Here is a 24,621-nt window from a genome sequence, read left to right on the forward strand (position 1 = left end):
TGCTGTCGAGTCAATGGATGGCCAGTTCAGATCACTTCACGTAAACAAAGCAATTGCTTTTGGCAATTCAAGACCTCGTTGTCGCAACCTGAAGCTGCTGCGAAATTTATTATGAGAAACACAGCACTTAGGAGTGATAAGTGTCGAGGGGCATTGGGACCACCTGGCATATTATATCAACTGTAGGGACGTGATGTAGCTACAAACAAGATTGGCCAGAAACTGACCTTGATGCAAATCTCATTGTCACGTATGTCGAGCAGAATGTATTTTCCTAGAAGTGTAGAGACTGTGCATCATGTGATGCCACTCCATCTCGCTGTGGAAGTGATTTGTCCTGCCTAATGTCAGGCTCCATTTTCCTTGGGGTGCAACGTACTAGTCCATTCTTAGGGCTTTGTCCGACGATATCCGGAATTATTTGTTGCTTGTGGTTTGACGTCGCACTAACATCGAAGGTTGTTGGCGACGCCAGGATGGGAAAGACTTGATTGATATATTATAAAATATTTTGTTGTTATTGCTTTGGAGGCTGAACTTGAACTTACACGGCATGCAGTCTCTCACAGTTCATCTCAGCGACTGCGCAAACTATTTATTCGACATTAATGTCGGTCGTTTTTGATCATGTTTTCATTTCAACCCCTCCCCTACTAGTGCTAGGGGTGTCTTACCACCTCATGTTTTTCCTTTTCTTTTTCTTTTTTCAGATAATAAGTGATATGTGTACGAAGTTTAGCGGAACATCCACACATGCATTCTTAACTCGGTCATTTTGTACATTGTCCTTTTAACACATTCTTACCCTCCATACCTGTAGGGGCAGAAAATATACTTAAACGGTAACCAGAGTGCCACTATTCATCTCAGCGATTCTAAAACTATGCATTCGAAGCTAATATTGGTCATTTTCGATTAGTTTTACATGTTACCCCCTTTCCACCCTCTCACCAAGGGTTGTTCTACCTCCTCGCAGTATTTCTTCACGTTAGTCATAAGTTTACCAAGTTTGGTTGAGAGCTATGCTGGAATATAACACGAATAGTCCATCATATCGGTCATTTTGGACAATTCTTTTTCATCTCTTCTCGCCCTCTTGCCGGTCGGGGCTGAACTTGGACTTTAAATGTCATCCGGATTGTCACAATTCATCCAAACGTCCTCGTAACTATGGATTCGACAGTAATGTTGGTTGTCTTTAATTACTTTTATATTTCACCTTCATTCCCAACCATAAGGGTGCTAGCGGTGTCTTGCCGCCTCAGTACATTTTTCAGAACATACACATATGTATCTATAATCTCGGTCAATTTGGACATTCTTTTCCTTCACCCCTTCTAACCCCCATTCTGACTGGGGCTGAACTATTGATTCGACACTAATATTGGTCGGTTTTAGTTATTTTTATATTTCACCTCACCCCTTGTGGTTCTAGAGATGTCATTTGGCTTAGAGCTGTGCTGGACCATGCAAACATACATCCCTAATCTCGGTTATTTTGACATTTTCTTTTTCACTCTTTCTCATCCCATGCCGATTGGGGCTGAACTTGGACTTAGAAGATATCCAGAGTGTCACTATTCATCTCAGCGACACCGAAAACTATGGATTCGACACTATTTTCGATATTTTTTATATCTCACCCCTCCCACCCCAACCTTAGGGGTGTCTTTACTAATTCCTAAACACTTTCAAGAGTAATAAGAAGAAATTGTGAAATTTTCAGTGAAATCGGTCCAATAGTTTTTGAGCCGACAAACAAACAAACAAACATTCATTTTGTATGTTTGTTCTTTATTGCGCCATTGGGCGTTTCACAGGTAACACTGTTAAATGCTCACTGACCTTGAGTACAGGAACTGAAGAGGGGCTCTGACAGAAAGAGAACTTCCCACCGTTTTATTCCAGACTGACCATATCTTATGTCGTGTTGTCTTGCCAGCACATGGTTTGAATGGCTGATCATCGGTGTGTCCTCGGTGTGGACAGCAACTGACATCTAGAAATGACTCCGTACTTCTCCACTTGTACTCTTGATGAATAAGCGAGATCGTTCCGTAGTGTCACTTTCTGGTCTGACGCCGTGGTTAGCTTGTTCCGGTACCGTTGGTGGAAAAACGTTTAGCATCAAAATGCACCCCGGCAGTGTACGAGAGGTGGTATACAATATCTAATCACTAGATTGAGTACCTTAAGCCTGGATTCAATTCCCCAGCCTCTGTGCAGTGTTCATACGGAGTGAGGGGATATGACGCTGGTGATTTGTGTTGACCCATCCCCATGGCACAACAGCCCTGAGGGGCCTTGACCTACCAAGCGACCGCTGCTCAGCCCGAAGGCCTGCAGCTTACGAGGTGCCGTGTGGTCAGCACGAAGAATCCTCTCGGCCGTTATTCTTGGCTTTCTAGACCGGGGCCACTATCTCACCGTCAGATAGCTCCTCAATTCTAATCACGTAGGCTGAGTGGACTTACAACCAATCCTCAGATCCAAGTAAAAATCCCTAACCTGGCCGGGAATCGAAGCCGGTGCCTCCGGGTAAGAGGCAGGCACGCTACCCCTACACCCCAAGGCCTGAGATTTGTGTTGGCCCCAGGATATAGGGGGAAATGTGTCTGCCTTTTTCCCAGAGACTCTAGGTTCGATTGTCGCCCAGGTCTTTTTTTCCTGGATCTGAGGAGTGGTTTGTGGTCCAATCGGCTTATGTGATTACAATTGAGGAGCTATCTGACGGTGAGATAAAATAACGGCCGAGAGGATTCGTCGAGCTGACCACACGACACCTCGTAATCTGCAGGCCTTCGAGGTGAGTAGTTCGCTTGGTAGGCCATGGCCCTTTGGGGCTGCTGCGCCATGGGATTTGGTTTGGTTTGGTTTGATGGTGATTCGCCCATAGGTTGGGGACGGTAAGCCTTGAGCAGACCCCTTGATGTTATTCGACAGGAGTAGGCTACGTACCGATACCGGATTTCGCCCTCTCCCTATATTACTTTTTATCATCATCATGATCATCATCATAAATAAATAAATAAATAAATAAATAAATAAATAAATAAATAAATAAATACAATTTTCTTTTTGGGCAGGAAGGACACACATCTGATAAATACGACGTCCCAGTCTTCCGACACCTCCAGTACTTTTTAGTGCTACATGGACTTAGGTCTAAATGTGAATTTTTGATTACTTCCTAAGTTTATCAAATTAGGCTCCATATTGTCGAACCTGAGTGTAAGGAAACCATGTAATCACATTCGAGCTTTCAGATTTGGAAATAAAGACCCAATCAGAATTGTTGTGATACCATTTAATTGAAAACGCAAGACATGAGATAAGGTGACCAAAAGTCTCGGTTACGTAGGCCAGTTCCGTTTTTCAGAGGCATGTCCTCTTTTCCCCGTCAGGTACGCCCGGTTCGCTTGGGTGTTCCGGTTTTCCAAGTGACCAATCTCATCCAAGCAAATAGCGTATTGCAATATTTTTACTGTCGTAGAGGTTGTTTTTTACTTTCTTAGTAAAAAGACGTGTGTCATTTGTAAGGAGCAAAGTATGAATCTATGAAAAAAACTTCTATTAAAGTAAGTTGGCTACTCCGAAAATAATTCTAAATGGTTAAAACGAATTTGAAGTAGAGTTGTTTGGAGTTTCATGATTTTCAAAAGGATACAGATCGCTCCTGAAAAATATTCTTCGCAGAAGTTTGCGGGAATTGGGGATTGACTTACTGGAAATCACAAAGGGTAGGCCTACATGCTATTGGCTATTCCAATAAAAAATACAATAAAATAATTGGATAAATTACGTTGTTACTTGACTACCGTAAAATAACATAAATACTTTGCCTTGAGTTGTTTTAGTTTACCGGATTACACCTCCAAGATGCCCGATTTAACCATCATGGACTTTTTATGCGGTTACTTTCGCGATCAAATGTATGCAACCTTGCTTGCAAAGTGGGCTGACCTTCAGGTAAAATTCGTGCTGTGACAGTAACTATCACACAGGCAATGTTAGCAATGTTAACATTAGAAGAGAGTTTGATCATTTGTTGTGATGCAATATGTAATAATATTCATACGAGTGTTGTAAATAAATTAGTGGCATTGCAGTCCAGACACTCGCAGGAGATCGATCACGCGCCAAATAGGATATGTGAGCGATCGGTGGCACTGTTATCGATATGTAGTGTGCATTTGACTGGCATCCAGTTCGGAATATTATTGCTGTGTGGCGTTGAAGTGAAGAGTGAGATTTCACCGCTCTAAAGCATGTTTTCAAAAGTTGATCAGCGTTCGTGGATTACAATCGAGTATTCCCGTGGCAAAATTGAATCAGAATGTTATCGAGGATTACGGGAAGTCCGTGGCGAGAATGCATTACCGTATAGGACGGTTGCAGGATGGGTCAAGGCGTTTCGCGCGGGTCGGAATGAGGCTGCGGATTTGCACCGCACAGGTTGGCCGTCCATTCCTCAAGATCAGATTGGCATCGTGAGTGGTCTCGTTTCTGTAGACCATCGATGGACTGTCCGGGAATTATCCCTAGAGGTTGGTCTCAGTCATCAGACGGTGTGGCACATACTGACGAAATGTCTTCACATGAAGAAAATTGCGTCCCGTTGGGTTCCGCATCAACTCGCCGACGTACAGAAATGGCATCGGTATGCAGTAGCTGGCATCCACCTGGACAGATACCGCAAAGAAGGAGACGTATTTCTGCAGCTTATTGTCACCATTGATGAGACGTGGGCTTTAATCTGCGAGCCTGAATTAAAGTGTCATCGCGAATGGCGTCACCCAGGTTCACCACGTACACCGAAATACCGATAGGAACCCAGTCGGGTGAAGCTTATGCTGATTGTGGCATACGACGATGAAGGTGTTATTCTTACGCATGCTCTGCCTGAGCAACAGTGACTACTGTTGCCGGTTTCTGGAGCGACATCTGCGTCCGGCTATGCGGTGCAAACATCCACGTTTATTGCTAGACGACCGCCCTATCGTGTTGAATGGCAACGCACGTTGACATGTTGCAAACAATGTCAAGCTCTTATTGCAACGATGGCATTGGGAGGTTTTGGAACATACTCCGTACTCACCAGACATGAGTTCTTGTGACTTCGATCTTTTCCCAAAGTTGAAGGAACCCCTCCGAGGCCGCCGAGTTTCTGACGTGGCATCTGTATTCCGCGCGGCTGGGCGCTCCGTCGCTGCCATCAACAGAGAACGTCTTGCCAACGGTCCCCAACGGCTTCCCGACATTGGGCAAAAGGTAATAGACTTTGCGGGTGACAACGTTGAAGGAATGTAATGCAAACTAGTTAGTTCATTAAATATTGCGTTCTATTAAATTGCCACTACCTTATTTACATACCTCGTATATATTGTGATTTGCATTTAATTTTGCTTTCCACAGAAATATGCCTCCCAGGTGCTGCAACCCAACATACTGCGGAGTATTCGCCTCCAAGATGCTGCAACCCTACGTACTGCGGAGTATGCATCTCCGAGGAGCTGCAAACCAGCATACTGCGGAGTATGTACGTGTGACATCCGGCAACCCAACATACCCCTTTAAGGGTTAAAATTATATTTATTTATATCGTGTCAGAAGCATACATAAGTTTAAAATTAAAGATAAGGAAAAACATAAAACATAATATAAATACTGCAATGGCGAAGAGCCACATTAAACTATGTGAGCCCAAAACCTTGCAACATCAAGTGCATTTGGCTTCGCTTTAACCAGGTCTTCTGTTGTGCAGCTGAATGGGCATGAACTGCATTGCAGCAAATGGGCTGTGGTCTGTTCTTCTCCACATACACACAAGGTACTGTCCACTTTGAAACCCCATTTCTTCTGGTTTACCCTGCACCGCGTAACACCAGAGCGCAGTCTGTTCAGTGCTCACCAATTCACTCAATCTGTGACATGGCCAGGAGGGAGTTCTTCTTTTGGGGTCATCCATTGACTGATCCTCGTATGTTGACTCCTGACGCGCCATTCTTGAATTCTTGCTTGCTGCGCTGTTCCTGCAAGTGTTTCGGTTGCTCTCAAGAAGCTTTTCCTAGACTTAAGCCGCTGGCGTGGTGGCTCATATCCAAACAAAAGGTGGGCTTCCGATGTCAACAACTTTCTTTTTTCTTTCTTGGCTGCCACTTCACGGCGAATATCGGGAGGTGCTATCCCTGCAAGGCAATACACTTTTTCCAAAGGTGTAGGTCTCAAACATCCAGTAATAATGCGGCAGGTTTCGTTGAGTGCTACATCAACTGCTTTGGTATGGCAAGATTTGTACCACACAGGTAATTAAATATTTTTTGCAGTTTTTAGCTCCTTAGAAGGTCCTTTTTGACAAAACATGGTTTTCAAAATTTTGGATGGTCAATTACAACAAATATTTGTAGTGGGTCACATATGTCCCACCAAACGTGACACAGGCATGGTTGTATTTTACGAGTTCTAAATATTTTCAGAACAGTTTTCAAATAAACAATGTAACATATCATACTTTCAAAATGAATTTATTACCAGTAAAAAAGCTGTAAAATAAGAAAGTGAATTACAAAATACTTCAATTTGCAAACAAGGATGTGAAGCAAAATTTGTCTAGCAAATGGAACATTGTTATAAAATACCCTTATACTAGAAATACAGAATCTACAATTGCAAAGTTACAAAGCACAATTCATTTTAGTAATAAGCTAGCAAAGTTGAAAATACTCCTGGCCATTGATAGTGAGACATCTTACTGATTATGAAAAAGTGTAAAGCATGGGTTGGCACACAAAGGTACATTGCAGGCTTTGTACAATATTTTAGTTTTCTTCTGTTTCTCTTTTGTGCTGCTCATTATGCACCTCTTCCTTGTCTCAGATTGCTTGGGAACATGGTTGCCCACATTTTGGAGTCGAACTTCATCAGGAATCTCTATATGACCAAACCTTTTGCGTACCATAAGCTGAGATTTTACTCCCCTTTTCTTCCTTGATGAATAGCCATCAATAAGCTGCCTAGCAAGCTTCAACCTAAAATTCAACTGTGTACTTTTGGGGTGCTGGAGCTTGTATATAATAAAAGCATTTATTATAGCTAAATCCAGGAGGAAATAAAACAGTCTATGCCACCTCTTTCTAGATTTCCTGTCCAACTCATAGCGCTCTCCAAATTGATCAAAATGATCGACTCCGCCCAGTATGTTGTTGAATGTACGAACCACCTTAGGACAAGATATTTCTTCCTTCGAACCACCTTTCTGCTTTCTTGTTACATAAACTACATCTTTTGGGTTGTGCAGTGTTGAAAGCAAGGCAACATCTCTATTATGTTTCCATCTGGTTTTAAAAACTCCGGATTTAGTTTAGAATGAAAATTCTCCTCGATTCAGTTTCAGTTTCTTGTCACCCATCATTGCAGGAAGTCCAGCTCGATTTGTTCTGACAGTTCCACAAGAGTACATACCATCAGAAATCAGCTTCCTCATCAGTTTGTAGGTGGTGAAGAAGTTGTCTAAGAGCACCAGTCGCTGTGTATGGATTAGAGGCTTACACAAATTCAAAACCACCCTCTCGCACATTGAAAAATTTCCAGCATTGTTGTCATCAGATTTTCCTATATACACTTCAAAATTGTACACATAGCCTGTGAGTGCATCTGCCAAACACCATACTTTGTACCCTCGTTTCACTGGTTTGAAGGGCATGAACTGTTTTATGGGTGATCTCCCCTTGAACTTCACCATGGCTTCATCCACAACTGCATTTTCAGAACAGCTGTAATTGGAAATACATTTCTTCACTAATTCTTCATGAGAGGCCTAATTTTGTAAAGTTTATTAAATGCTGGATCACCTAATTTAGGTTGTTTTTCTTTGTCATTTAGATGAAGATTTTGCAAGATTTTCTTATACCTGTTCATTGTCATAACATTTGACACCCCTGCAACACGCAGCATAGGATCACTGTGCCAATAATGAGATGCAGCAGATAAAACATGTATCCCCATTATAATATTCATCCCAATAAAAGCTTTCAGTTCTCCCACTGTAATGTCTCCTCAGTTCAGCCTTCCATTCTGAATTGCATATTTATTTGTTTCATCAAAAACCAAGTTTAGAAAGTCCATGCCTAGGAATTTATCGAAATATACGATTTCTTTATCATTAGCAGTAAATTGGTAGGTTGATTCTGCAGTATAATGGGGAAAAATTCGCCTAATTTTTCTAAACTCTCAACACCATCTCCCCATTCCTCATCACTGTCTTCATCTGAAAAAAGTGTATTTCCCACAGAATCACCATCAACATGTCCCTCGTGAGGATTTTGTCCATTTGTGACAAGGCCCGTATATGTAGGGCTATTTGAATTTACACAGTCTGAGTCTATACTCTTACTAATCCTATCAGGAGGTACGTTTCTTGAATTTTGTGTAGTTACCATTAGAGGTTCTGGACTGTCAGTAAAACCGCGTTGTTCATCAGAAAATGTGTGTTCAACGGACGGTATTGTACTATTGCAAGATACGTTCACATTCACAGGACCTAATCTGGATCTCTACTACATTACTCAACTTCCTGTAGAGAGATCAATGGTTCAGGTATGCTCCACTCGCACACTTTTTTATCATCAGTCTCATAACAAGCTGTCTCACCATCAGCCTCAAATAATACAACGGAACCACTTGCATGCAACAGGGAAGAACTGCCACTTGATAGGGTTTCATTATCTTCAGAATCGTCCCAATCATCTCCTTCGACATCAGAAGAAGTTGGATCATCTGGCTCAAGCCATGCAGGTAGTGCAAAATGTCTTCCTCCCGCAATCTCTGGAAGGCAAGCAATTTGTATAAATTTCTTGAAATATACTCGCCTGAATACTATTCTTAGTTAATTAATAATAAGTCAATGGCATTTTTAAAAGAAAATACATTAGGAAACATCGCAAGTTCAGAAAGTAAACACCGTCAAGTTAGCACCTGTTTTCGTCTACCTAGTCACTATAGTACTTATTTCTTATATTTACGAATGAGTATAAATACTACTTGATTTGTATGCATACATATATCAACAAAATTAACACATGTTTACTAAATGAAGAAGTTTTGCTATAATATTTGCTCATGTTTAGTGCGAATTTTGAGGTTAGGGAAAGAAGTCCATTCACATTGAGGTTAGTGCTCCACATAAGGAACACTTGAAAAAACTGCCATTGAAATAATTTATATAATACTTGATTACCAAACTCTGGTTCAATTTACTTCAGAAATATTATTCAACACAGTTATATTGAATATACTCACTTCATCCATGATGAACGCCGGATAATAACCAATTTGCGCCAAAACAGAGTTGTGTAGCCTCCATACTCTGGTGAATCAGCTGTTCCACAGAGGTCAGGCGCTACCACCACGATCTACAGTGAATGTTCATATATATCTTCTATGTGTCATCATTATACAAGTCTTCCAGCAGATAGCAGCACCAGCTTCATGTGTTCCAGATAGATCCCAAAGAGTCTATGAAAGAAGTACGGAAGTGTTCCACATATGTCGCACCAAGCTATAAAGGGATACTGCGGAGTATGCGCCTGCGATATCCGGCAACCCAACATACTGCTGAGTATGCGCCTGCGATATCCGGCAATACAACATACTACCGAGTATGCGCCTGCGTGTTACGGCAACCCAACATACTACAGAGTATGGGCCTGCGAAGTCCGGCAACCCAGCATACTGTACTGCGGAGTACGAATCTAAAGCACCCGATATATCTTGTATTTGCTCGGGATTTTAAATTAGATCGATTATTTTATCAACAGAGACACGAGGGCAAGAAAGTGTGGTCCAATAGTAATAAGCAAATGCATTGCATCATCGCTTCGTGCGATCATTATATAAAACTTGCGTGTGTGAGAGTTAGAGAAGGAATCTACTAAATATAAGATGTCAACTAAAATAAATAACATAATCTTAATTAAATAAGCAAATTATAAAAGCTTGCAACTGCGATTTTAATTTGATTATCCTGTAGTCAGCATGTGAGGATTCATATAAAAGTTTTCTCTATCGAACTGACTCGATGAGCTTCTTCTCTATCATGGACTTCTTCGGAAAACAAAACTTTTCACTCCACGCAGGTCGTAGTCACTAGTGAAATCTGCGGCACGACCACAGACCTTCTCAGCTCACAGGCGCGCTGAAACTGCGCCACATCACAGTAGTGGAGCAATGTATGTTCTAAAACAATGGGTGCTACGTCAGCATTTACCCACGAGGTCATTGACCCTTAGTAGTAGGGGTGTTCTTACCCAAGGTCATTGACCCCTAGTTGAGTAGTAGGTGGTTCGCGGATTTGCGTACGAGAGCAAGAATAATCTCACAGTCGCCATCTTGAAGGGCCTAACCTCACAGGGCCTAGCTTTACGGCCAGATGCCGTTCCTAACCTCACGGGGCCTAGTGTTACGGCCAGATGCCTTTACCGGCGCCATCTTGGACGGATCTAACTTCACAGGGCCTAGTTTGACGTCCAGATGACCTTCGCGGCGCCATCTTGGAGGGGCCTAACTTCACAGGGCCTACTTTAAGGGCTAGGTACCTTTCCCTCCTCACAGTCGCCATCTTGGTGGGGCCTAAACTTACAGGGCCTAGTTATACGGCCAGATAACACTTCTCGTCGCCATCTTGGAGGGGCTAACCTCACAGGGCCTAGTTTTACGGCTAGATGACCTTCCATCCCCACAGTCGCCATCTTGGAGGGGTCTAACCTTACAGAACCCAGTTTTAGGATCAGGTGACCTTCCTTCTTCACAGGCGGCATTTTGGAGGGGTCTACCTACACAACAACCGTCCTGGGCCAAGTTTTACGGTCAGATGCCCTTCACTCCACACAGACACCATTTTGGAAGGTGCAGTCGCTTAAGTGCGGCCAGTGTCCAGTATTCGGGAGACAGTGGGTTCGAACCCCACTGTCGGCAGCCCTGAAGATGTTTCTCCGTGGTTTCCCATTTTCACACCAGGCAAATGCTGGGGCTCTACCTTAATTAAGGCCACGGCCGCTTCCTTCCCACTCCTAGACCTTCCCTGTCCCATCGTCGCCATAAGACCTATCTGTGTCGATGCGACGTAAAGCAACTAGCATTTTGGAAGGGCATAACCTCAAAATCGCCATTTTAGACCCAGTTTTATGGACAGATGCCCTTCCCCCTTACAGGCGCGATTTTGGAGGGGCCTAACCACACAGTCACCATCGTGGGCCCAGTTTTATGGTTAGATGCCCTTCCATCCGCACAGACGCCATTTTGGAGGGACCTAACCACACATTCGCCATCCTGGGCCCAGTTTTATGGTCAGATGCCCTTCCATCCTCACAGACGTCATTTTGGAGGCGCCTAACAACACAATCGCTACCTTGGGCCCTGTTTTACCGTCAGATGTCCTTCCCTCCTCCCCCATCGGACCTAGTTTTACGGGTAGATACCATTCCCTCCTCACATACGAATTTTGGTGGGACCTAACCACACAGTTACCATCTTGGGCCCAGTTTTACGGACATATGGCCTTCCCCCTCACAGACGTCATTTTGTAGGGACCTAACCACACAGCTGCCATCTTGGACCCAGTTTTACGGTCAGATACCCTTCCTTCCTCACAGACGCCATTTTGAAGGGGTCTAACCACACAGTCGCTACCTTGGGCCCTGTTTTATGGTCAGATGTCCTTCCCTTCTCCTCATCGGACCTAGTTTTACGGGTAGATGCCATTCCCTCCTCACACACGCCATTTAGGGTGGGTCTAACCACACAGTCGACATCTTGGGCCTAGTTTTACGATCAGATACCCTTCCCTCTTCACATACGCCATTTTGCTTGCAGGGCTCAGTTTTACCGTCAGATGCCCTTCCCTCCTCATGATCGCCATGTTGGAGTTGCCTAACCTCACAGGGCCCAGTTTTACGGTCAGATGCCCTTCCCTACTCCTCATCTGGCGTAGTTTTACAGGTAGATTGTCTTCCGTCCTCACAGAGGTAATTTTGTTTACATGGCCCAGTTTTACGGTCAGATGCCCTTCCCTCCTTCTCGCCTGGCTTAGTTTTACGGCAAGATGCCCTTCGCATCACAGATGCTATTTTGTTTACATGGCTTAATTTTACGGTCCGATGTCCTTCCCTCCTCCTCATCTGGCGTTGGATGCCCTTCCCCCTCACAGACGCCATTTTGGAGGGGCACATCACACAGGCTCCTTGTCGTCTTCCCCCGTCGAATAGTGTCAGAGCTGTGACGTAATGAGCGCGGGCGATTTAAAAATTCCGTTTTAACATGCAGCGATTATGTCGACATGGTTATGCATGATTACAGTTGTTCGTTATCAAGGACACTCTCTACTAAACTCAAGCCTTTATAAACGGTATAAGTGTGAATATATCTTTAGTCTCTGAGATACTGTGATAGAGAGTAGAGCGGTTTATTTCATCATGATAAGAACATTAATATTTGATGAACAAGGCTTTAAAGTAAACGGCAACAATTTTATGTTCAAAGAAGTGGCTGTGTTGGACTGCATTGGATTGTGGGCGCCAAAACTCGTTAGTTTAGTATTTAGCCCACCTTTCCCTTACTGTTTGCAAACAGATGAAGACAAGAAGCAGACACAATGGATAAAAAAAATTAGGTCTGTTGTGGGAAGAAAAGGGAATACCTTTATCGCTTTCTATCTGTGATCAAGAACGCACATTTGTCAAGAGCAGATCTTGTTTTTTTTTGTTTTTTTAAGGGATGTGAAAATTAGAAATGGTTGCGTGAGTATCTACCATCAACTTGTGAAATTATCGACATGCCTGAATTAGGATGTCCTTCATTTAAATCTCTTCCCAAGGAACATGGAGGAGAAACAATTAAACAGACTTCTCGTTATGTACGCATGCTCTCTGATTGGTTGTGTTGCAGTGAATGCCGGGAGGTGAATTTTAACTGCTTATAGTTCATCCTCTCACTCGGGGAATGAGTGTCTTTTTGTTTGTCACCAAACATTGTTCGTCTACAAACACAACACTGCAATCAACCATAGAAGTGGTTGATAGTAAGTGCAACACTCCACATAGGCTTGACGTCAGGAAGGGCATCCGTTCGTAACACTGATTCAAATTAGCATCAAGTGACGAACTCAGAAAACTGAGATAACGTCGAGAAAAAATATATTTTATCAGAAATATCACACAGACTCGGAAGTTTCGCGAAACACCCATCGATAACCAGCGACCCTTTCTTTTGTACATTTTTCTAAAATTGTTCTACTTTTTATTTCAGGGAGAACAATGACGAAACCTTCCACTGAACGTGTCTCCATTTAGAAATGGGTCTCTGCGGTCTGGATGCTCGGTGTGCTCCAATCAAGGCCGCTAGACGGTCCCATTGTTTCTGGTCGACCACGCCCATCATTACTCTGCCTTCCTTCAGCAGTCACCAGTGAACAAGCACACTGCTTCCATAGTCGCGCGAGCTACACGTATTCGACTCGTCATTTTCTTGCGCTGACATAGCCATTCTTAAAAAACGGCCCGTTCGTAACAAGACTGCTGATCATTTAACACAAAATCAAACCAAATAGCTCAGACTTAAGAACGGATCTTTCCATTTAGTGAAGATGTTCAACAGCATCGACCTTTAAACTTTATTGAGGGTGCTACTCCTGTAAGAAATTGCACAGTAACGTTAAACTATAATTTTATGTTCAATTATGAACAATTATATCCTTAATATAGAAATGACTGTTGTTGATATTGTCGAACGTCAGCACTGTGCTCATTATCTGCTTCTTCAATTTCAAAAGTTGCAACAGCACATGTTTTCAGTGTCCAATGTAGATTTTAGAAAATCATCATTCATCGCATAGTTATTGTACCACACAACAGTTACCCTAGGCCATTGTCAATTTTCTCACTTTTAATTTCAGACCTGATGATATGGTGACCAACTCGTTTGCTAATTTATCCAGATTTAAATATAGAACTTCTTCTCTGTAGGAATGAACAATAACTATAAAGGGGTAGTGTTACAAAAATATTGCAATTAAATTTACAATTACAATTTGTTCTACGTCGCACCGACACAGATAGGTCTTATGCCGACGATGGGATAGGAAAGGCCTAGGAGTTGGAAGGAAGCGGCCGTGGCCTTAATTAAGGTACAGCCTCAGCATTTGGCTGGTGTGAAAATGGGAAAACACGGAAAACCATTTTCAGGGCTGCCGACAGTGGGATTCGAACCCCCTATCTCCCGGATGCAAGCCCACACCGCGCGCCTCTACGTGCACGGCCAACTCACCCGGTAGACTTAGTGTAGGATTCAAGTCTACGAAGAGAGGAGAATGAACTCTCAGCAGCAAAGATAGAGACTGGTATTGTAAGAACTACTTTCATGAACTTACCGAGTTAGTACTAATGCAAATTGCCGTCTAGTTTGGGTAATTGTGGGAAGAGGCTTGAAATTTCAAGATAAACAGCTCATAAATTACATTAGGGCGCTGACCAATACCAATAATTATTTCGGGGTGGGCTCAATTTGCAATGCACCCCTGAAGTTTGCACCTATGAATTTGTTATTATATCAAATTAAACTGTACATGGGAATCAAAAAGCATTGGGAAACTTTATAGCCATAGATTTCTCATGTAAATGGAAGAAGAAATGTTATAACAACGTTGATCCGGAAATTCAGTTTCACGAAACCGGGAGGTTTTGGGTTCGGATTCCAGTGGTGTTGGTTGGACTTTTTTGTTCTGTACTTAACATATCTTCAACGCGTACTGCATGTACGTAACACGACCTAATAGGTTGAAAGTCGATTTCGACTAGTGGTATATCTTCCAAGTAATCAAGCTAAGTAGTACACAATCCATTTGTGTACCTCTCCGCCCGCGTCCATGGCTAAATTGTTATCGTGCTGGCCTTTGGTCACAGGGGTCCCGGATTCGATTCCAGGCAGGGTCGGGAATGTTAACATCACTGGTTAATTTCGCTGGCACGGGGGCTCATCACGACGCGCAGGTCATCTGCGGAAGTCAAATCGAAAGTCCTGCATTTCGCGACCCGAAATGTCCTCGGACACTCCCGCCACTAAAAGCCGTACGCTATTTCTATTTCAGTCAATCAATCAATCAGCCAATACTGATCTGCATTTAGGGCAGTCGCCCAGGTGGCAGATTCCCTATCTGTTGCTTTCCTAGCCTGTTCCTAAATGATTTCAAAGAAATTGGAAATTTATTGAACATCTCCCTTGGTAAGTTATTCCAATCCCTAACTCCCCTTCCTATAAATGAATATTTGCCCCAGTTTGTCCTCTTAAATTCCAACTTTAACTTCATATTGTGATCTTTCCTACTTTTATAAACGCCACTCAAACTTATTCGTCTACTAATGTCATTCCACGCCATCTCTCCACTGACAGCTCGGAACATACCACTTAGTCGAGCAGCTCTTCTTCTTTCTCTCAATTCTTCCCAGCCCAAACATTGCAGCATTTTTGTAACGCTACTCTTTTGTCAGAAATCACCCAGAACAAGTCGAGCTGCTTTTCTTTGGATTTTTTCCAGTTCTTGAATCAGGTAATCCTGGTGAGGGTCCCATTCACTGGAACCATACTCTAGTTGGGGTCTTACCAGAGACTTATGTGCTCTCTCCTTTACATCCTTACTACAACCCCTAAACACCCTCATAACCATGTGCAGAGATCTGTACCCTTTATTTACAATCCCATTTATGTGATTACCCCAATGAAGATCTTTCCTTATATTAACACCTAGATACTTACAATGATGCCCAAAAGGAACTTTCACCCCATCAACGCAGTAATTAAAACTGAGAGGACTTTTACTATTTGTGAAACTCACAACCTGACTTTTAACCCCGTTTATCATCATACCATTGCCTGCTGTCCATCTATACGCTATTTCTATTTCATGTAGGCCTATAGCTCTGTCGAGAAGAACTCAGAGTCCCAGCAAGGAGTCACCAAGAACTGGAGAGGACAGAATATCGTGTGCACGGGGCCAGAGCTAAGTCAGACTCACATCAAATTTATTCACCTGGTGATTACTTGTGTAAAAATTAATCTGGCAATCAACACATGTCGGCGTGCACTCAGTAAATACACGATCGGACAACTCTGTAATTATTCTTTTCCGGATCCAAATTGTCTTACCATTTCTTTCTTCTCTGTATATTATTAATTCGTTCCTGAAATTTAGCAATTGAATTTTGATTCATTCTGTGTAATTCACTCCTTGTTCAGTAACAGGCTATGGTGGTGAAGTATAACCATCCCTTTCTGGATATCAATCAGAACAAATATAAAATAATTCATCCCTTTAGAGAACGAGGATTTCGGTAAGACAGGCATCGACCTGACCATTCCACCGTGGCTCTGTGAAAGGATGGGAACCCAAAATTCAAAAACCGTGGAGACAAAACTATCGAAAAAATCATGGGTTGGCGACCACGTTCCCCTAATTGATACCACGTACTTGTGTTAGGCTCCTGACTTTCATCTATTGCATCCCACCTCCCATGGACAACTGTTGTTCTTTTCCGACCCCGACGGTATTAAGTTTTCGAGGCCCAGGAATTGTTTAATTTTCACGCCTTTCATGTCCCTTGTCTTCCTTTTGCCGATACTTTCATTTTTCGGACTGTCAGACCTCTTTCATACTTTCCCTCTAATATGGGTTAATGGATGATGGTTGTGCATTTGTACATCCTCTTAAAACGAAAATCACCACCACCATCACCACCATGTAGTGGATAGAGTGAATGCAGGGCGAGATGCAAAAACGGTAGACAGATTGTAATGGAAATAGTCCCAGGAAGATGAAGATCATCAAAATCTGTTTATCAAGTTGAATTCAAATTCAAATTCAATACGTTTCTTAAAACCAGTATAAAACACTACAAAATGATAAATGTACAAATCTAAATGATAAATTTATGATTTCCAAACGTTAAAAAGCAACGCCCCTAAACATGTTTTAGCAATACAAAGAATGCAAGTAAATCTCGTAATACCAAGGCGTTCAGGCCTCCAACTCTGCGCAAGAGTGAGCCAACGACTGTCATGATTATTTTAACGAGTTAGTCAGTTATTTATTTATTTAATTTCAACATCTAAGTTGTCTGGAAATCATTATATTAGTATTATTGTGTAGATGTACTTTCTGCTATTTTATACAGGTTGCGGCGGAACTTTGTTTCGTAAATTAAAGGAGTGTTAAATGGTACAAATAATACAAGTATTGTGAACATTGGAACCATAGGTCTGCGGTGATTAGTTTGGGATGCCTACCTCACAGGCGTTCGAGCGTAAACGTACCTCACAGTTTGTTTTTTAGTTTATATTTTTGCTGCAGGCATTGAAAACGGGACAAACGTACAGTCGCTCAGAGCAGATGTTCGAAATGTCTCCCTCCAACCTGGCGTCACAATTCACATGGGCACTAATACTAATTTCGTGTGGCTATTTCTAGCCGAGTGCAGCCCTTGTTAGGCAGACCCTCCGATGAGGGTAGGCGGCATCTGCCATGTGTAGGTAACTGCTTGTTATTGTGGTGGAGGATATTGCATGTGTGGTGTGTGAGTTGCAGGGATGTTGGAAACAGCACAAACACCCAGCCCCCGGGCCATTGGAATTAACCAATGAAGATTAAAATCCCCGACCCGGCTGGGAATCGAACCCGGGACCCTCTGAACCGAAGACCAGTACGCTGACCATTCAGCCAACGAGTCGTACACATGGACACTACGCAACACAGATTCGCGTATTCTGTGGGAAAATTCCTGGCACTTCTCAGACACGAGGTCCAGTCTCAAAAATCCGCGCGACGAGGACCTGGAGTCTTCTATCCCGTACTATATCATCACATCCCCTGTGGGTGAAGGTGGTGGAATACATCCAGGATATACCCTGTCTGGCGTATGAGGTGGTTGAAAGGGAAACCCACAAATTCCGAGCGTGCATTGGCGACCATGGATTCCCCAGCTGAGTCAAACATTACCTCCACTTAGCCTACTCTTGCTGCTTCCTATCCGATCTCCGTCGATCAACTCTTGATCTTCTCCGATTCCGGCAGTATTAGATTTGTGAGACCAAGGAGTCTCTTTCATTTTGATGCCTTTCGAGGCATTTCTCTTTCTTTTGCCGGCATCTTCATTTTAACATGGATGTGTTTCTGGGCTAGGGGTCGGTCTGCAATCATCGTCATTTTTCTGGCACTATTGTAACCAGTTTTCGTATACGTATACTAAGTCAGAAGCGTCATCTTCTCACTGTGCGCTTTCTTCCTGTGACTAAGAGTTTGAGAAAATCTCGTATCAAGTGAACCTCGTTCTACTCCTCAGTCCAGAATTAAATCATTTAACTGGCCGGAAAGCGAACGCAGCAACTTTGATTAAGAGACAGGCACGCTACTTCTACACCCCAGGGCTGGTTAATAATAATAATAATAATAATAATAATAATAATAATAATAATAATAATAATAATAATAATCATTTTATATGAAGCAGAAACTCGCAAATTGCATGAATTGGGGATCTTGAAAAATTAGAAAAATGGAAAGAAGAATTTTGAGAAAAATACTGGGACCTATAAGAAACAACAATGCAGAATTTAGACCACGATCAAACAGAGAGCTATATTTAAAAGTTGAACAACTGACAACTGTAATGCGGAAAATAAGACTCCCATTTTTTGGACACATTTATAGAATGAATAACAATAGATTAACTAAACAAATCATCAACCTATTGAACAGTTACAAATCCAAGCCAATGTGGTTCATTGAAATTGAAAAGGATATGAAAAACCCTGGAATTAAAATAGATACCATAGAAAATACCAGAGAAGTAACACGAAAGGCAGGATTTCAAGAGAGAAAGAAATTAACAACTGGAAATAAATGGACTCAAGAGGAAAAGGAACAACATTCTCAGAAAATGAAGGAAGTTTGGAAAGGAACAAAGTTAAATGCAAAGAAATGTAACCAAAGTTGATTTATCGTACCCTCAAATGTGTTATTCGAATAACAACAACAACAACAATAATAATAATAATAATAATAATAATAATAATAATAATAATAATAATAATAATAATAATAATAATAATAATTGTACCGGCTGGTACACCTCTACGCCGCACATTTGAATTTTCCGCCCTAAAGTACTCCTCTACAGGAGAAACTCTGAACTTTAACAACTGTATGAACTCATAAGTTTTCTCATAAGATGTCACTACCGTAAATTTTGTGATTACGAAGTTGTCAGTACTGTGTGGAGTTCAACTTGTTTTGTTTTCTATTGATCAAGATGTGTGAACATTCTCTGATAGAGGTCTCTACAAAAAACTATGACCATGCACCCTGGTGCGAAGTGGTAGAACTTTATTTGAAGAAATTTTGTATTCATAAGTTTGTTCTTTACTAAATTTCGTTCTTTCATTTGTGGGTTGGTAATATAAATCTTTTCTTTCCGCAAGTTTTGAACTTAGCCAATCCAGAATTTCTGTAATTAATTTTTGACCAATCGTGTCTTTCTTCTTCAATTTTGATGTGTAACTTTTAGCTAGCCAATAAAAGCCTGTGGACGTGGCTGTTTTATTCATGAAAGGTCTCGAATCTTCCCCGAGAGTACAAAAACTGCTGATTTTATTGTCTCTTGGCCACTCGAACAACATCTAGCCTAGTGTATGGAAGTGTAGCAGGAGGCGGGAAGCGCCTCTTTCATCCGGCAGCAGCTCTTCAAAAGGTAATGGCCACTTAACCATCTTTATTTCTTGCTAGCTCAGCAGTTTAACCCGCGGGGAAGGTCAGAAACCTTTATTATGTAACCTATCTTCAAACATGTAAATTGCCGTCACTTTTGTAAAACTTCATATATCTTTAACTGTAAATCGGGGATAGAGAGTGCTTTACCCTCTCGAGCCCCCTTCATTTTTGCCTTGAGGTGACTACGCCTTGGTAACTTTTTCTTACTTAATGTATTAAGTTTTCTCATAGGAGTCACCTCCATAGTTGGGGATTAGCCCCCGGTTCATCGGCCTAGTGCTTCTTAGGTTTTAAAAGATTTCATGTAGGAGTGCAAGTACACGCCTCCATTCTACTTGGTGTTGCGGGCCATTAACTTAACCTATTATTTTTCTACTAAGACCCATTAGGTTGGGTACAAGATACCCCTGTTTCTTTGTAAGTGTGCCTTGAGGGCAGTTAATAGTAAAGTCCGTTGTGGCCTTTGATAGGCTTGAAAAATTGAGAGTGGGTCAGCTCTTTCTTGTATTTGGATATGTGCCTCTAGGAGGCCTGACAGTGCTAGGTGGGAGCAAATACTCCAGGTTATTAGGGGTTTTCTGCCCTTTGATAAATATGTGGTTGTGAGCTGAGAGCTCAGGAACTGTAAAAAGTGGGGCTTGAAGCCCAGATCGTTAAAGTGTCTCTAAATCTTGGTTTTCCTGGTCTTGTACCTGATTTGTTAACTTGTTGTTATTCGTTGAATATTCAAATTCTATGTCAAAATTGTTAGTTTTGCTATTGTCGAAAATATAACCTTTAATTCAATTTTAATCAATATCTCTGCTTGGTAGTTAGACCCATTCGAGCCCGCACCTTCTTTCACCTCTGCTGTTCCACGGGTATCCCCGTAATAATAATAATAATAATAATAATAATAATAATAATAATAATAATAATAATAATAATATAAGATGAAGAAGTGGATCCGTGCTGCTCCACAACATCTGTTACATATAGGTCAGGTAACACGTATTGATATGCCTCTCGTAGTCATATTGTTCTGCCTCCCGTTTTGAATGGTTTTATGAACATTCAGTAAGAAGCGCGTTATGGTAGGCCTATACCGCAGTTCGTTGTCGGAATTCACCCATTCTGACGTCATCATGCCACCTGTTTATTCTTGATGTAACGCTTGGTATTGTGTTGTAGAAGGCAATGGTATTTTTAATCACAGATCCTCTATGTAGAACGGTTGTCTTGTGAGCTCATTTAGTCTCGAAGGAGCGTATTTTGCCAGTTAGAAAACTTTTCTAAGATATATGGCCTTCACTCTTTCTAGTGTAGCTAGGTTATCCTTCGAAAGGTGTTGCCAGACAATGTCTAAAGCCCCGAATGAGCATGCGTTTGCCCAGTTTGGTCAGATGAGTACAGGGCGAACCGAATGGATCAGCATGCCTCAGCCCGATCGGAATGTTGTCGGTGCGTCAAAGTGAGCACATGCTCTGTTCGTGCTCAGTGTGGACGAGTGGGGTAGCCCGAACAGTATGAGCCGACTGCTTCCGCCTATGCATATGCGATCTCGCTCGTGCAAGTGAAGTGAAGTGAAGGAAGAGTGTGAAAGTAATTTCAAGTTGAAATGGAATTGTCCCAGGATAATTCTCTCATCCTCGTGGGGTACTACCACAAGTATCCCGTTCTGTGGAACCCCAAGGACGAATTCTATTACAATACCTTAAAATCATCTCTCTTCGTACAGTTTTCTTTGCCACCATCGCTTTCTCCTTTTTGTTTTCAAGGAATGCAATAAATACATATAACAATAACTGGGGAGATCAATTTTCGATTCACCATTGTAGCCTCAGGTCATGTAAAACAATATACCACACCTAAACACAGACTGTGTTTTCGGTCCGCACGAGGTCCGAACACAGTGGAAACTTGCTCAACAGATTGGCACGCGGGTCGTGCTTGTGCGCTCCCGCATCGGCAACGCAAGCTCATTCGGGGGCGAATGCTCAAGTGTATACGCGGCTTAAGGTGTATGTCATGATAGGGTCTGTTTGTACGTAGACTTTTTTTTCTCTTAGCAGCATGTAAGTTATTAGGATAGCTCTGCCATCTGTTGAACATATTTGGAAGCTGGGAATGTTATGGTATCTAATATCTACCAGGGAATAGTAGTCTTCCGTGATCAGAGGAAGTGTATACTCTCTGGCTTGACAGGTAGTAATCATACATGGCCGCATGTTATCATATATATCAGATTATTGGTGAAAGTGATAGTCGCTTAGCAATCTGCTGAGTACGGAATGTATTGCGGGTTAGGGTAAGCCTTCACCACCGGGCGAGTTGGCCGTGCGCGTAGAGGCGCGCGGCTGTGAGCTTGCATCCGGGAGATAGTAGGTTCGAATCCCACTATCGGCAGCCCTGAAAATGGTTTTCCGTGGTTTCCCATTTTCACACCAGGCAAATGCTGGGGCTGTACCTTAATTAAGGTCACGGCCGCTTCCTTCCAACTCCTAGGCCTTTCCTATCCCATCGTCGCCATAAGACCTATCTGTGTCGGCGCGACGTAAAGCCCCTAGCAAAAAAAAAAAAGCCTTCACCTGAAATTATTGGAGGGATCATTTAATGATTTGATTTTATGATTACTCAAAGTTGGCTGAACTCAGAGACCTATCAATGTCTCATGATTCACAGGCAGGTAATTCCCGAGAGAATAAAACAAAAATGAAGTAAATCAGTCCAGTAGAACGGACGAACGGATTTGCCAACGCTTTTTAATATATGGATAATAATGCGTAACAGAGAAACAGGAAGGATTTCGCACAACTTAGGACCAGGAACTGTACGTACAGTAAATTCTATACTCACTCTCTCGTCTTCTAAGCCTAAAAATATATCCATGATTCTTTGTTTCTCCATATAGCGGAGAAAATGTACGAGTAAAAATTTTGTAACTGTGTTTTGTTTCGAACGATTTGGTCTCTTCCATTTTCATTTCCGATTGCTGATAAGGGAAGGTGGTTACCCATTTGAAACAATAGTCACAACCACCTGTACCTGACGAAGGAAAATCGGTCAGAACTTGCGCACAGCACGCACTGTTGAGCCAGTGCTTGTGGGAGAACTGCTGCCCAACAAAGTGCGTGTATGTCTCGCCCGCCAAGTGGACCTAATACATTCATTCATTTCAGTCCAAGTGGACCACGCCCTTTAGTTTGTTGGTAGATATTTCAAAATGATAGGAGAGAGCTGGTGTAGCGCGGCAAACAATTTATACTGTGGACGGGCAGGAAGCAAGGTCACTCTTCTAACGCGTATACATACTGCGCCGTGGAGGAGTACAAGATAGACAGTGCAGGATTTATAAACGGTGCCGAGACACAGGACGCCACATTTGTGGGGGCATAACTTTAAGCAAAACGTAATTAAAAGAATAATGCCTGTGCCCCGGATGTAGAGGGCTCTATGTCAGAGCTATATAGTTTCACAAGAGCACTAAAATGATGTTAACATGGATATGTTCTTGTGATCGGGGTCTATCTGGAATTAACGTCATCAATTTCCTCACACCACTGTAACCATGACAACCATTCTTCGTCTGTGTATACAAGGTCAGTAACGACATCTTCTCACTGTGCGCCGTCTTCCTGTAACTAAGAGCTTGAGAAAATCTCGTATCAAGTGAACGCCGTTCTACTCCTCAATCCACAATTAATATCTTTGAACTGGCCGGTAAACGAACCCAGGCCTTGGAATAAAATTCAGGCACGCTACCTTTACACCATAGGGCTGGCTAATAATAATAATACTGTATATCAGTATTATACAGGGTGACCCCAAAATCCGTTAACGTTTGTCGAGGAATACTTCACGGTATATTTAAAGGTTTCTTGCTATTTGCTTTACTTCGCACCGACACAGATAGGTCTTATGGCGACGATGGGATAGGAAAGGCCTAGGGGTGGAAAGGAAGTGGGCGTGGCCTTAATTAAGGTACAGCCCCAGCATTTTCCTGGTGTGAAAATGGGAAACCACGGAAAACCATCTTCAGGGCTGCCGACATTAGGATTCGAACCGTCTATCTCCCGGATGCAAGCTTACAGCTGCGCGACTCTAACCGCACGGCCAACTTGCCCGGTATATTTGGAGGTAGAAAGGTTATAATTGACACATGTGATTGGCATGACATGGGGTTTTATTGACACCAAAATAAAGTACACAAGAAGTCGCAAGTCTACCGCGGTTATTCGACCCCATAGGGATGCTAAAAGAGAATATCCGATGGCAATTTATCACCATATATACACATATGCTGTAGAGTGTTGTTCACAACATGGTCCCTCGACTACTCGACGTGCTAAGCGTGTGTTATAAAGAATATCGTATTTGCTAAACCGCAATCGTTATGCTAATTATTGCTCGTGTATCGTATGAAGCGCGATTTTTTGGTCACTTTGTGTACTTTATTTTGGTGTGGATAAAACCCTATGCCATGCCAATCATGTGTGTCAGTTATTATCTCTCTACCTCAAATATTCCGTGAAGTATTACCTCGTCAAATGTTAACGGACTTTTGGGTCAACCTGTACTCACGAGATCTAGTATGTCTTTCATTTTATCCAAGTTCATGAGCCTTGGCATGTTTTTATGTGGATACACTTATTTTTCTTTCAATTTATCGGAACTCTTTATCCTCCCTGTGGGTTGAGTCAAAAGATGTATTGTCTGTACCCTCTGCATGTCGTAAAGGCTACTAAGAGGGGAATAACCAAAGAATCTGTACTCGATCTGTCGTTTTCTAAGTCCCATGATAGTATGATTTTCCGTGTAACGGAGAAAATGTACGA

This window comes from Anabrus simplex, chromosome 1, assembly GCF_040414725.1.
Source record: "Anabrus simplex isolate iqAnaSimp1 chromosome 1, ASM4041472v1, whole genome shotgun sequence".
NCBI lineage: Eukaryota > Metazoa > Arthropoda > Insecta > Orthoptera > Tettigoniidae > Anabrus > Anabrus simplex.